The sequence below is a fragment of the Alexandromys fortis genome, unplaced genomic scaffold (assembly GCF_014885135.2).
Source record: "Alexandromys fortis isolate MF-2015 unplaced genomic scaffold, M_Fortis_MF-2015_v1.1 scaffold_4, whole genome shotgun sequence".
NCBI classification, from domain to species: Eukaryota; Metazoa; Chordata; class Mammalia; order Rodentia; family Cricetidae; genus Alexandromys; species Alexandromys fortis.
In genome coordinates this window covers 31,167,332-31,179,411 of record NW_026067944.1, presented here as the reverse complement: position 1 = coordinate 31,179,411, position 12,080 = coordinate 31,167,332, and the positions used below count along the sequence as shown (strand labels likewise).

Here is a 12,080-nt window from a genome sequence, read left to right as displayed (position 1 = left end):
TGTTTTGGCTATCCTTGGTCTTTTGCTTTTGCATATGAAATTGAGTGTTATTTTTTTGAGGTCTGTAAAGAATTTTGCTGGGATTTTGATGGGCATTGCATTAAATCTGTAGATTGCTTTTGCTAAGATTACCATTTTTACTATGTTATTTCTACCTACCACAAAGCATGGGAGATCTTTCCATTTTCTGGTGTCTTCAATTTCTTTCTTCAAAGATTTAAAGTTCTTGTCATACAGGTCTTCCACTTGTTTGGTCATAGTTACTCAGAGATATTTTATGCTATCTGGTTATTGTGAAGAGTGTTCATCAGTGAAAAGGGGGGTTACTGATGTTTTTGAGTTAATCTTGCATCCTGTACATTACTTAAGGTGTTTATGAGTTGTCAAAATTCCTTGGTAAAATTCTTTGGGTTGCTTATGTAAGCTGTCATATCATCACCAAATATTGAGAATTTGACATTTTCTTTTCCAATTTGTATACACTTGGTCTCCTTTTGATGTCTTACTGCTCTAGCTAGGACCTCAAAAACTATATTGAGTAGATATGGAGAAAGTGGACAACCTTGTCTTATTCCTGATTTCAGTGGGATTTCTTTGAGTTTCTCTCCATTTAGTTTGATATTGGTTGTTGGTTTGCTATATATTGCCTTTATTATGTTTAGGTATGGTCTTTGCATCCAAGACCATTATCATGAAAGAATGTTGTATTTTGTCAAAGGCTTTTTCAGCATCTAAAGAGATGATCATGTGGGGTTTTGTTTCCAGTTTTGTTATGTGGTGGATTGTTTTGACAGATTTTTGTATGTTGAACCATCCCTGCATCTCTGGGATGAAACTGAATTGATTCTGATGTGCTCTTGAATTCAATTTGCCAGTGTTTTATTGATTATTTTTACATCAATATTTATGAGTGAGATTGGTCTGTAATTTTCTTAGTAATGTCTTTGTATGTTTTGGATATCAGAGTAATTGTGGCCTCATAAAAATGGTTTGGCAATGTTCCTTCTGTTTCTAGAGTGTGGAACAATTTGAGGAGTATTGGTATTAGTTCTTTGAAAATCTTGTAAATTTCTATGCTGGACTTGGCCTTTTGTGGTTGGAAGACTTTTGATGACTGTTTCTATTTCTTTAGCAATTATAGGTCTATTTAATTTGCTTATTTGGTCTTGATTTAATTTTGGAAAATGATATTTATCCAGAAAATTGCCCATTTCTTTTAAGTTTTCCAAATTGTGGACTATGGGTTCTTGAAATATAACCTAATGGTTCTCTGGATTTTTTTTTTTTTTTACCATGTCTGTTGTTATGTCCCCACTTTCATTTCTGATATTGTTAATTTGGGTAGTCTCTCTCAGCCTTTTTGTTAGTTTGGATAAATGTTTGTCTATTGTGTTGCTTTTCTCAAAGAACCAACTCTTTGTCTTATTGATTTTTTTTGTATTCTTTTCTTTGTTTCTGTTTTGTTGATTTCAGTTCTCAATTTGATTATTTCCTATCATCTAGTCCTCATGGGTAACTTTGTTTCGCTTAGAGTTTTCTAATGTTTTGCTATCTCACTAGTGTGGGATTTTTCTAGCTCTTTATGTAGGCATTTATTGCTATGAACTTTCCTCTTAACATTGATTTCATTGTTTCCCATAAATTTGGGTATGTTGTATGGTCATTTTCATTGAATTTTAGGAAGTCTTTAATTTCTCTCTTTATTTCTTCCTTGACCCATTGATGACTCTGGTAAGCATTGTTTAAATTCCATACATTTGTGGGCTTGTGGAATATGTGTTGCTATTGAATTCTAGTTTTAACTTATGGTGATCTGATAAGATACATGGAGTTATTCCAAAATGTCTGTATCTGTCAAGATTTGCTTTGTTACCTAGTATGTGGTTAATTTTTGAGAAGCTTCCATGAGGTGCTAAGAAGAAGGTATATTCTATGTTTGGATGGAATGTTCTATAGATGTCTGTTAAGCCCATTTGAGTCATAACATCTGTTAATTCTCTTATTTCTCTGTTAAGTTTCTGTTTGGTGAGAGTGGGGTATTGATATCTTCCATTATTAGTGTGTGGGGTTTAGTGTATGATTTAGGCTTTAGAAATGTTTCTTTTATGTATGATGGTGTCCTTGTATTTGGGGCATAGATGTTCAGTATTGAAATTTTCTCTGACGGTTTCTTCCTGTGACTAATATGGAATGTCTTTCTTTGTCTCTTTTGATTGAATGCAGTTTGAAGTCTATATTGTTAGATATTAGGATAGCCACACCAGCTTGTTTCTTAGGTCCAGTTGATTGGAAAGTATTTTTCCAACCCTTTACACTGAGGTGATGTCTGTCTTTGTGATTTTTACACTAAAAACACCCATAGCCTTTTTTCCCTTGACATTTTGTTTTCATTAAGATAGGATTTACTCCAATACAATGTATTATTTGAAGGTTGTTGATATCTTCTAAGTACTTTACAAAAATCACTAATGTCTAGTTACAGAACATTTCCACCGCTCCCTGAAGAACCAAATACCACCAAGAGTGGGGAATTTTTCAGGGACTGAAGTGAGTGGTCTTCTTATGGCCATCACCGGCTTATTTTCTGTGGTGCTGGTTTCTATTGTGGTTACTTCATACACATGCAATAATATACATGTTGTTATTTGGCTGTAGCTTCTTTCATATAGCAGAGCTTTCAAGGGTCATCTATGTAATAAAACATATCAAATCTTCAGTTTTTATATGAGTAAAAAGTATTCCACAGTTTACATACACCACACTTCATTTATCTATGATTCAGTTCATTGATGTTTGGATTATTCACATTTTTGGCTACTGTGAATAAATCCTCTTGAACATTTGTGTACAAGGTTTTACATAAGCATATATTTCAGTTCCCTAGTAATAACAACCCAGAACTGAATTTGAAGTTATATAATAGATTAAATGCTCTATGTTTTCAAGAGTTACCAGTGGTCAAACTATTCTAAGTTCCTAGAAATCATGTAAGTATGTTCTTGTCTGAATCCTGCCAATACTTGTTATTCTATTTTCAAAAATGATCATACTAACCATAGTAGTGGCTACAAATTATTGGTATCTCACTGTGGTATTCCATACTTTTTAATCATTACTATTAGATCCCCATTCTCTACCTCAAGGGAGCTAGGAAACTAATATATGTCTCACATGTATATTTCGTATGAGTGGAATTGTAGATATGGTCTTCGTAGTGAATGGTCTGATAATATCTTCCTCCAAAAGACATTTATTTTGGCTGTGCTTAGTGTTTATGGCAGATACAGTTTGCTTAATCCAGCTAAAATAAAATAGGAGAGAGCTGGGACTATTGCTCAGTGTTCTAGTGCTAGCTTGCCATGGACAAGGCTCTGAGTTTGATCTCTAGCACTGGAAAAAGTGGAAAGGACATAAACATTATAAAATATGCCCTAGTCTTATAATAGCCACAGCTCTTTCTGTCCTACTTTTGTCTCCTGGAGTCTAACTATGGAGATTTAAGCCTGAGGTAGATGCTACAGCTCTTTGCCCTTGCAATTATTTACCTCAGATTTATTACTGTGCTTGATTGCTGACTTTTTCTCAGCTTTCAAGCTCTGTTTTAAGTCTTGTTTAGTGAAGCTCATTTTTAAATGTCAAGCTTGTCACATGGATTCTTTCTCTTACTATATCCAGACCTTATGAATGCTTTGAGAAATCTTTGATAATTAAAAAAGACTTTTAAAACTAATTTCTTCAGATTTTCTTAACAACCACAAAGGGAAACTTGGGCTGAAATTAATTAGGTCTCTTGGAATTAAAGTAACTTTTCTTATACTGTTTTACATTAAGCACCTTCCATAGTCTTGTCTACAAATCTTTGTTACCATGTTCATCATTAATGTGCTTTGAGCCTCCATTTCAAGCAGTATAAGACTGTCATTTTGAATCTTCATCAGACCCTTACACATTCAGTGGAAATGGTAGAGGTGCTGGCTTACCTATTGTCAAGAACCGTCCTCAACAAAAATACTTTTTACCAGGGTTGGGGCTTGGGAGTTGAAGAAATATAAGCAAAGAATATGAAGACACATAAAAATAATAAGAAAACGTAGTAGAATGTATCAAGAGGAGCATCTAGTGACAAAATCCTGAAATTCCCCCTTGTTTATTTTTCCACAATTTTATACCCAACATAAATGGAGGGGGGGGAGGTAACAAAAGACTTTATTTACATGACACACAGTCAATGCCCTTATCACTCCGAGACATAAAATGATTAGCATTCTGTTGTCTAGGTAGCTAAGGTGCCCTGGGACTCTTACACTGAAGATCGATCGTTGTTCCCTAGGTGACCTCATTGTTACAGCAGGAGCAGAAGTCCATTTGCTTATCCCGACCACCTGTCAGCATGGCATGGAGCTATCTTAATTTCAAAAGAGCCAGGCAACCACCTCCTGAGTTAGGAGGTACAATTATGCCTGTCAGTCTCCAAACTCTCTGATGGCAGACAAGGTGGAAATGGGCCTGCATTTTTCGGCCTCCACAAACTATTAAATGTTTTCAATCTCCCTTTTGACAAGTGATAGAAATATTATTCTCAGTCTAAAGTTTGGCATTGTTTTCGTAAGCCCTTTTTGTTGGGGTAAACATAATATGGGTGTTCATATGGCAACTGTCTTAGCTATGGTTTTATTGCTGTGAAGAGACCACAACAACTCTTTTTTTTAAGTATTATTTAAAAGTTTTCTTTTTTTGTGCCAACCCCTCCCTTCTCTCATTCCGTCCCTCCCCCCACTTTCCCTCATCCACCCCTGAATCCACTCCTGAGAAAGGGTAAGGCCTCCCATGGGAAGTCAACAACGTCTGGCACACCATTTTGAGGCAGGACCAAGGCCCTCCCCCTTTATCTAGGCTGTGCAGGGTATCCCTCCAAAGAGAATGGACTCCAGAAAGGCAGTTCATGCACTAGGGATAAATCATAGTCTCGCTGCCAGTAGCCTCACAGACTGCCTATGCCATAGAACTGTCACCCACATTCAGGGGACCTAGTTAGGTCCTGTGCAGGTTCCCCGGCTATCATCCCAGAGTCAGTGAACTCCCACTAACTTTGGTCAACTGTCTCTGTGGGTTTTGCGGTCATGATATTGACCCCTTTGTTCATACAATGCCTTCTTTTCAACTGGACTCCAGGAGCTTGGCTCTGTACTTAGCTATGGATCTCTGAATCAGCTTCTATCAGTTACTGGATGAAGGTTCTGCGATGACATTAGGGTGGATTCTTAACTTCAAGTTATACTATAGAGCTGTAGTAACAACAACAACATTAAAAACAAAAACAGTTTGGTATTGACATATAAACAAACACATGGATTCAATGGAATTGAATTCCTGACACTAATCTATGTCCATCGCCACAACAACTCTTATAAAGAAAGCATTTTACTGGGGGTTGCTTACAGTCTCATAGCTCTAGTCCTTTAACATGGTCAGGAACATAGAGGCATGCAGGCAAGCATGGTATGGTACTAGAGAAGTGCCTGAAAGTTCTACATAGAGATCCACAAGCAGCAGAAGGAGAGAGACAATGGGCCTAGTTTGGTCCTCTGACCAATCCCCAGTGATGCATTCTACCAAGGCCACACTTATTCCAACAAAGACACACCTCATGTTCCTTCTTACTTCATAGGAATAAGCATGCCACTTAAGAGCCATTTCCTGGTGACTAAGCATTCAAATATTGGAGCCTATAAACACTGTGCTGTATTACCTCAACTTGACACAAGCTAAAGTCTTTTGAAGGGAGAGAACTTCAAGGAAGAAAGTGCCCCCATAAGATCGTGGTGTAGGCAAACCTATATGACATTTTCTTAATTAGTGCTGGATGGTGGAAGGCCAGCCCATTGTGGGTGGTGCCATCCCTGTACTGGTGGTTCTGGTTTCTATAAGAATATAGGTGGAGCTATCCATGTAGAGCCAACCAGTAAGCAACATCCCTCCATGACTTCTGCATCAGCTCCTCCTCCAATTTGCTGCCCTGTTAGAGTTCTTGTCCTACGTTCCTTTGATGATGAACAGTGCAATGGAATTTTAAGACATTTAGATCCTTTCCTACCCAGCATGCTTTTTTTGGTTATGGTTTCATTGCAGCAATAAAAGTCCTTACTGAGTTCCTATCAGGGTAATAGGGGAGTGCTGTGACAGACCTGACCATGTTGTTTTGTGGATGATTGTGGATGAGATGTGAAGTTGTAGACTAGAAAAGCCACTGAGTATTGAGAACTCACGGAGAAGCACCCTGGGAACTTGCAAGATTAGAAAGTTGAAATCAGTGCAGACAACGAAGGCCTGGCTTTTGAAGTTTCAGAGTGAAGTTTAAAGAGTCTATCGGGGCTATGTGCTATTTTGAGTTGACAGTGCATGGTTCTGGTTAGCTAGGGCTGATGCAACAGCTGTGATTAACAAGAGCCCAGAACTAATGAAGTAAAATCTTTGTGTTCCTGGGACAACAGAGACTGTTCAGGTGGAACTAAGAAGTTGGAGTTGATTAAGAAGAGACCAGAATCATTGAGGTGAAATCTGGGCAATATTTCCTCACATTCTGCATTTGGAAGCTATGTTCCAGATATGGCCAAATCACTTTTTTTAAACTAAGTAAAGGTATTTTATTACTTTTTCAACAACCAAGAACATTAACCTATTTCTTTCTCAGAATGATCATGTGAGATTCTCACATATACACTTTCTCAACTGGAAGAGAATTTGTGCTTTCTTTCTAGTTCCCTTCCACCTTTTAATTTTGATCTACAGCGAAAATACAGTGCCTCATATAGAGACTGGGAATTTAACAAGCAAAATAGCCTCCACTATTCTCTAATGTCAAGATGAAACATCTCCCTCTTTTCTTGCTTAAACAGGGGATCTAAGACAAGAGTGGATCTTTCACAATCTACAGAATTTACTTTTCCTATAGCTCAGATTTTGGTGACTTTTCTGCTATTCAATATGTCACTTTGATATATAAAAAATGATTTAGAATAACTAATTCCTCTTCCAAATGATGTATTCACCTGGGTTGTTACTGATCGTCAAAGCACTCAACCTGAATGGTCTCAACACCTCTGTGTTGTTTACAGACCTCCAAAACCTCATTTGAGTTTTATAGTCCAAAGCTTGATCATCTTGATTTCAAATTAATGGATGAATTTTAGGCTTTTAGAGAGACAAGGAAACAGGCACCATTCACGTGAAATGTCTCCCTGCCTAAGACCTTAGCCATTACAACATACTTTTTAGAAAGCGTAATGTGTTAGGGGACTGCACCTCTTCCCACTTCCTCAGGAAAATCTCCTAAAGTCTGGAAGATGCAGCTATGAAAAGTCTGTGCTCTTTGGGTCTAATGAGCTTCAGATGCAAAGCCACAGGAAGATAGCTGTGACAAAACTCAGTTTTAAGTATGAAATAGGACACTGTCTTGGGGTTTTATTTCTGTGAAGAGATACCATAAACCATGGCAATGCTTATAAAGGAAAATATTCAACTTGGGCTTGCTTATACTTCCAGAGATTTAGTCCATTATTGTCATGGCAAGACATGGTGGGGTAGCATGCAGTCAAACATGGTGCTGGAGAGGTAGCTGAGAGTTCTACATCTTGATCTGCAGGCAGAAAAGGAGACTGCCACACTAGGCTTACCTTGATCATGAGACCTCAAAGTCCACCTCCACAGTGACACACCTCCTCCAACAAGGCCACACCTACGCCAACAAGGCCATACCTCCTAATAGTGCCACCACCTATGGGCCAACCATTAAAACACATGAGTCTGTGGGCACCATTTTTATTTAAAAACACTGCATTCTACTCCCTTGCCTCTATAGGCTTGTAGCCAGAACATAATGAAGAAATATATTTGGTCCAACTTTAAAAGTCTCCAGAGTCTATAACAGTCTTAAACATGTTTAGAAGTCCAAATTTCAAAGTCTCTTCTCAGACTCTTCTCTTAACTGTAATCCCCTTTAAAATAAAAATAAGAAAGCAGATCACATACTTTCAACATAAAATGACACAGGACATACATTACCATTCTAAAAGGGAATAAAGGGGGTATAGTAAGGACCAAAGCAAAACAAATAACCAGCTGGGAAAACTCCCAAGCTCTGCATCTCCATGTCTGCTGTCAAAATGCTCTTCAGATTTGCAACTTCTTTCAGCTATGCTAACAAGTATACACAAACTGCTTCCCATTGGGCAGGTTCCACTCTCACTTAGCAGCTCTCCTTGGCAGGTATCCCATGAATGGCATCTCCAACATCCTGGAGTATCCAAGGCAATTCAGGCTTCATCTTCACAGCTTCATGCAATGACTTCTCTGGGTCTCCATTCAGAGACACCACTGACACACGCCTGGTCTCAGTGGCTTTTCTTAGTGAAGGATGGAGATTCTGTAACCCCTATCTTCTATCCTTGAATCTCAAGCCAGGACCAAGTGGCTGAAGCATAACTAATATTAGTTAAATGGCCTATTTAATCTTCTAAGCCTTATTCTCAATTGGAGAATAATTTAAATTCCTTTTAGGCTCTGGTAGCAAACCTCTGAATTATCTGTGTTGGTTTGATAGGAATGGCCCCCATAGACTCATGTATTTGAATGATTGGCCCAAAAGGAGTGGCACTATTAGGAGGTGTGACGTTGTTGGAGGAAGCGTGTTATTGTAGAGATAGTCCTTGAGATCTCTTGTTCAAACTAAGGTTTGTGTGGCAGTCTCTTTTTCCTGCCTCTGAATCAAGAGGTAGAACCTCTTCTCCAGTACCATGTCTGACTGCATGCCACCATGTCCCACCATAACCAGAATGGATTAAACCTCTGAAGCTGTACAATAGCCCCAATTAAATGTTTTTCTTTATCAGAGTTGCCATGGTCATGATGTCTCTTCACAGAAATAAAAACCCTAACTAAGACAGAAGTTGGTACCAGGACTGGGGTGATGCTGTGGTAGGCCTGATAATGCTTTTGTTTGTAGAAATATAAATTTGTGGACTTTGTGTGGTGATATTTTGTTTGTGCTCTAACAAATAAAGCTTGCTTGAAGATCAGAGGGTGGAACTAGCCACTAGATAGCCATAGAGGTCTGGAGGTCTGTACAGAGAGACAGGAAGTGATATGACTGGGCAGAGAGACGAATATAAGATGGGAGGAGACAAGAGCTTAGCCTTTTTCAGCTGCGGAGTTAGCAAGGTAAGAGTTGGCTGTGGCTTGATCCTTGCTCTCTCATATCTTTTAGCAGTTATCCCAATATCTGGCTCTAGGTTTTTATTATTAAGACCAACTAGAAGTCATGCAGAAACTTTGGATTAGGAAAGAAATAGAATACTTTAGTGGTGTTTAGTGAGACATACTCTAGTAGGAGCATGGAAGCCTGTGGGGCTGGGGATGATTTGAACTGTGGGGGCCTGGTTCATGAGATTTCAGAGGAGAAGAAATTTAGTATGTGACCTAGAGACTTGTTATATTTTGGTTAAGAATGTGGCTACTTTTTGCCTTGTCCAAAAAGTCTGCTTGAGGTTAAAGAGTTTGGAGCTTATTGCACTGGTAAAGGGAATTTCAAAACAGCCTAATATAGACTCTGTCATGCAGTTACTAGTGGTTACTCTTGAAAAGATTTATGATGAAAAGGAGCAGGCCAAGCAAGTAAATATACAAAATGTGCAGACTGAGGAGGAAAGAGGCACTAGGACATTGAACGAAACTAAATCTTATGTTAGGATTCATTTAAAGGAGATAAACAGATTAAAGAAGAGCCAGATGTTAAATGGAATAAAGGGTGTGGTGATCTCAGGACAGGATCCCACCCAGCTGAGCTTTCAACTTATGAAAAGGAATTAAAGAAGGGCTTAGAGCCAGGTGTGGTAGTGGCATGCTTTTAATCCCAGCACTCAGAAGGCAGACACTAATAAATTTCTAAATTCAAGACCAGCCTGATCTATAAAACAAGACCCAGTGTTGTTTTAAGTGTTTAAGATAAGTACAATAACACTTCATAAATTTTAAAATAAAATCAAGCAATATAATCTTTCTTCAAACCTAACATCAACAGGGGAAGCAGTTTGTTGAAAATCAAAAGAACAAGAAGTTTTGTGTATTTTTTCTCCCCATTGTAAATCAGTACAAGCTGGTTAGTTTTCCAGGCCCTCACTTGGTGACATAGTATGTAATAACTCTCTAGCTTTAAATCTTGTTCCTATTACTGTATTTTGACAGCTTCCATAGGATTCCTGCAATGAGAATGAAATGAAAACCTGTAATGATATAATTTGGTAAGGAGATGTGGTCTATTTTGTTCCAATATAATGATTGACATTTGGTTGTGATAAACTTAAAGGGATAGTGAGAAAGATGTAACTTTCCATATTTTTTGTTGTTTCATGGAGAATTTACTCCCATTAATTTAGTTGATTTCTTTTAGAAAACGTTCATCAAAATTTCATCCAACCATCTGGGGAAGCTTTCTATTTCATTTTAATAGCCATGACTCTCTTTTCTATTCATATTATCTGGGAGATTGTATAAATATTTTCTTCAAGTTCTCTTATGGAATTTTTCCTTCTTTTGAGAAGCAATGTTTTTAATTTAAAGTTTCTTTTTTCAACTTAAAATGAAAATTGTTCATTTTTTGTTGCAAGGAAAGGACTGCTTGTTTGTCCTGGCCACCCAGCTAGCTCAGGCGGTAGAGCATGAGCCTCTTAATCGCAGGGTCATGGGCTTGTACCCACATTGGGCACTATTTGTTGTTGGGATTTCTGTTTTTTTTTTTTGTTTTTTTTTTTTTTTGGTTTTGGTTTTTCGAGACAGGGTTTCTCTGTAGCTTTGTTGCCTGTCCTGGAACTAGCTCTTGTAGACCAGGCTGGCCTCGAACTCCCAGAGATATGCCTGCCTCTGCCTCCCGCGTGCTGGGATTAAAGGCGTGCGCCACCACCGGCCGGCAAATTTCTGTCTTGCCTGGTTCCTACATTTGTTAAGTCCCAAAGAAATCACACAGAGGTCTACATTGGTTATAAACTGATTGGCCCATTAGCTCAGGCTTCTTTTTTTAATTCATTTATTTCTTTATTAATTAAAGATTTCTGTCTCTTCCCCACCGCCGCCTCCCCTTTCCCTCCCCCTCCCCCAATCAAGTCCTCCTCCTTCGTCAGCCCAAAGAGCAATCATGGTTCCCTGCCCTGTGGGAAGTCCAAGGACCACCCACCTCCCTCCAGGTCTAGTAAGGTGTAGCTCAGGCTTCTTATTAACTCTTATAACTTATATTAGCCCATTATTCTTGTCTATGCTAGCCACATGGCTCAGTACCTTAATCAGAGAGGCAGTCATGTCTTTCTTCTTCTGGGTCTGGATCACGACTGTGGACCAAGCTTTTTTTTTCCAAGAATTCTCCTGATCTTGTCTCCCTACCTTTTCTTCCTGCCTGATTATCCTGCCTATATTTCCTGCCTGGCTACTGGCCAATCAGTATTTTATTAAAATACAATTGACAGGGTACAAACCATTGTCCCACAGTAATTTTTATTAAGTTAAATTTTTGGTAATTGCACATACATACATGATACATTCTGATTCCTTTCTGTTCTCTTCCCATTTCTTAACTCTCATCCACTGCAATCCCAACACCTCCACATTCCTTCTCCCCACACTCTCCTAGGCTCATAACATTTGATCTTACCTTGTGTCTCACTTAGTTTATCCAGGGCCATCAGTGGTAATATCCTCCTGGAGACTATATGATCACCAGTGGATATATATACAACTGAAGACAAGGTTTTCCAATTTCCCTGAATATATCAGCAGGAAATATTTAAGCATTGTAGAGTGGGAAATGCTGAGCCCCTCCTCTACCTGTGCCTGGCAGTTGGGGGGGCTAAAAGTGTTCATTTTTTAAAGAAACATTTCCTCAATACTTATGTTGAGAAAGTCATATCTCTTTAAGTATATCTGAAAATAATAACTTTAAAGTCTTCAGTCATCTTCTGTTTCACTGTCTTCATCCTTCACCTCCAGAGCTCATTCTTCTGATCACATTACATATTTTTTAAGTCTCCTTCTGAAGG

At 38.4% G+C, this 12,080-nt stretch overlaps 1 protein-coding gene across 1 annotated transcript in view; it reads left to right on the top strand.

The window, feature by feature from the left end:
- LOC126505858 (OX-2 membrane glycoprotein-like) overlaps positions 1 to 12,080 on the top strand; it is a 30,805-nt gene that overhangs the window by 15,996 nt on the left and 2,729 nt on the right. The window lies entirely within an intron of this gene.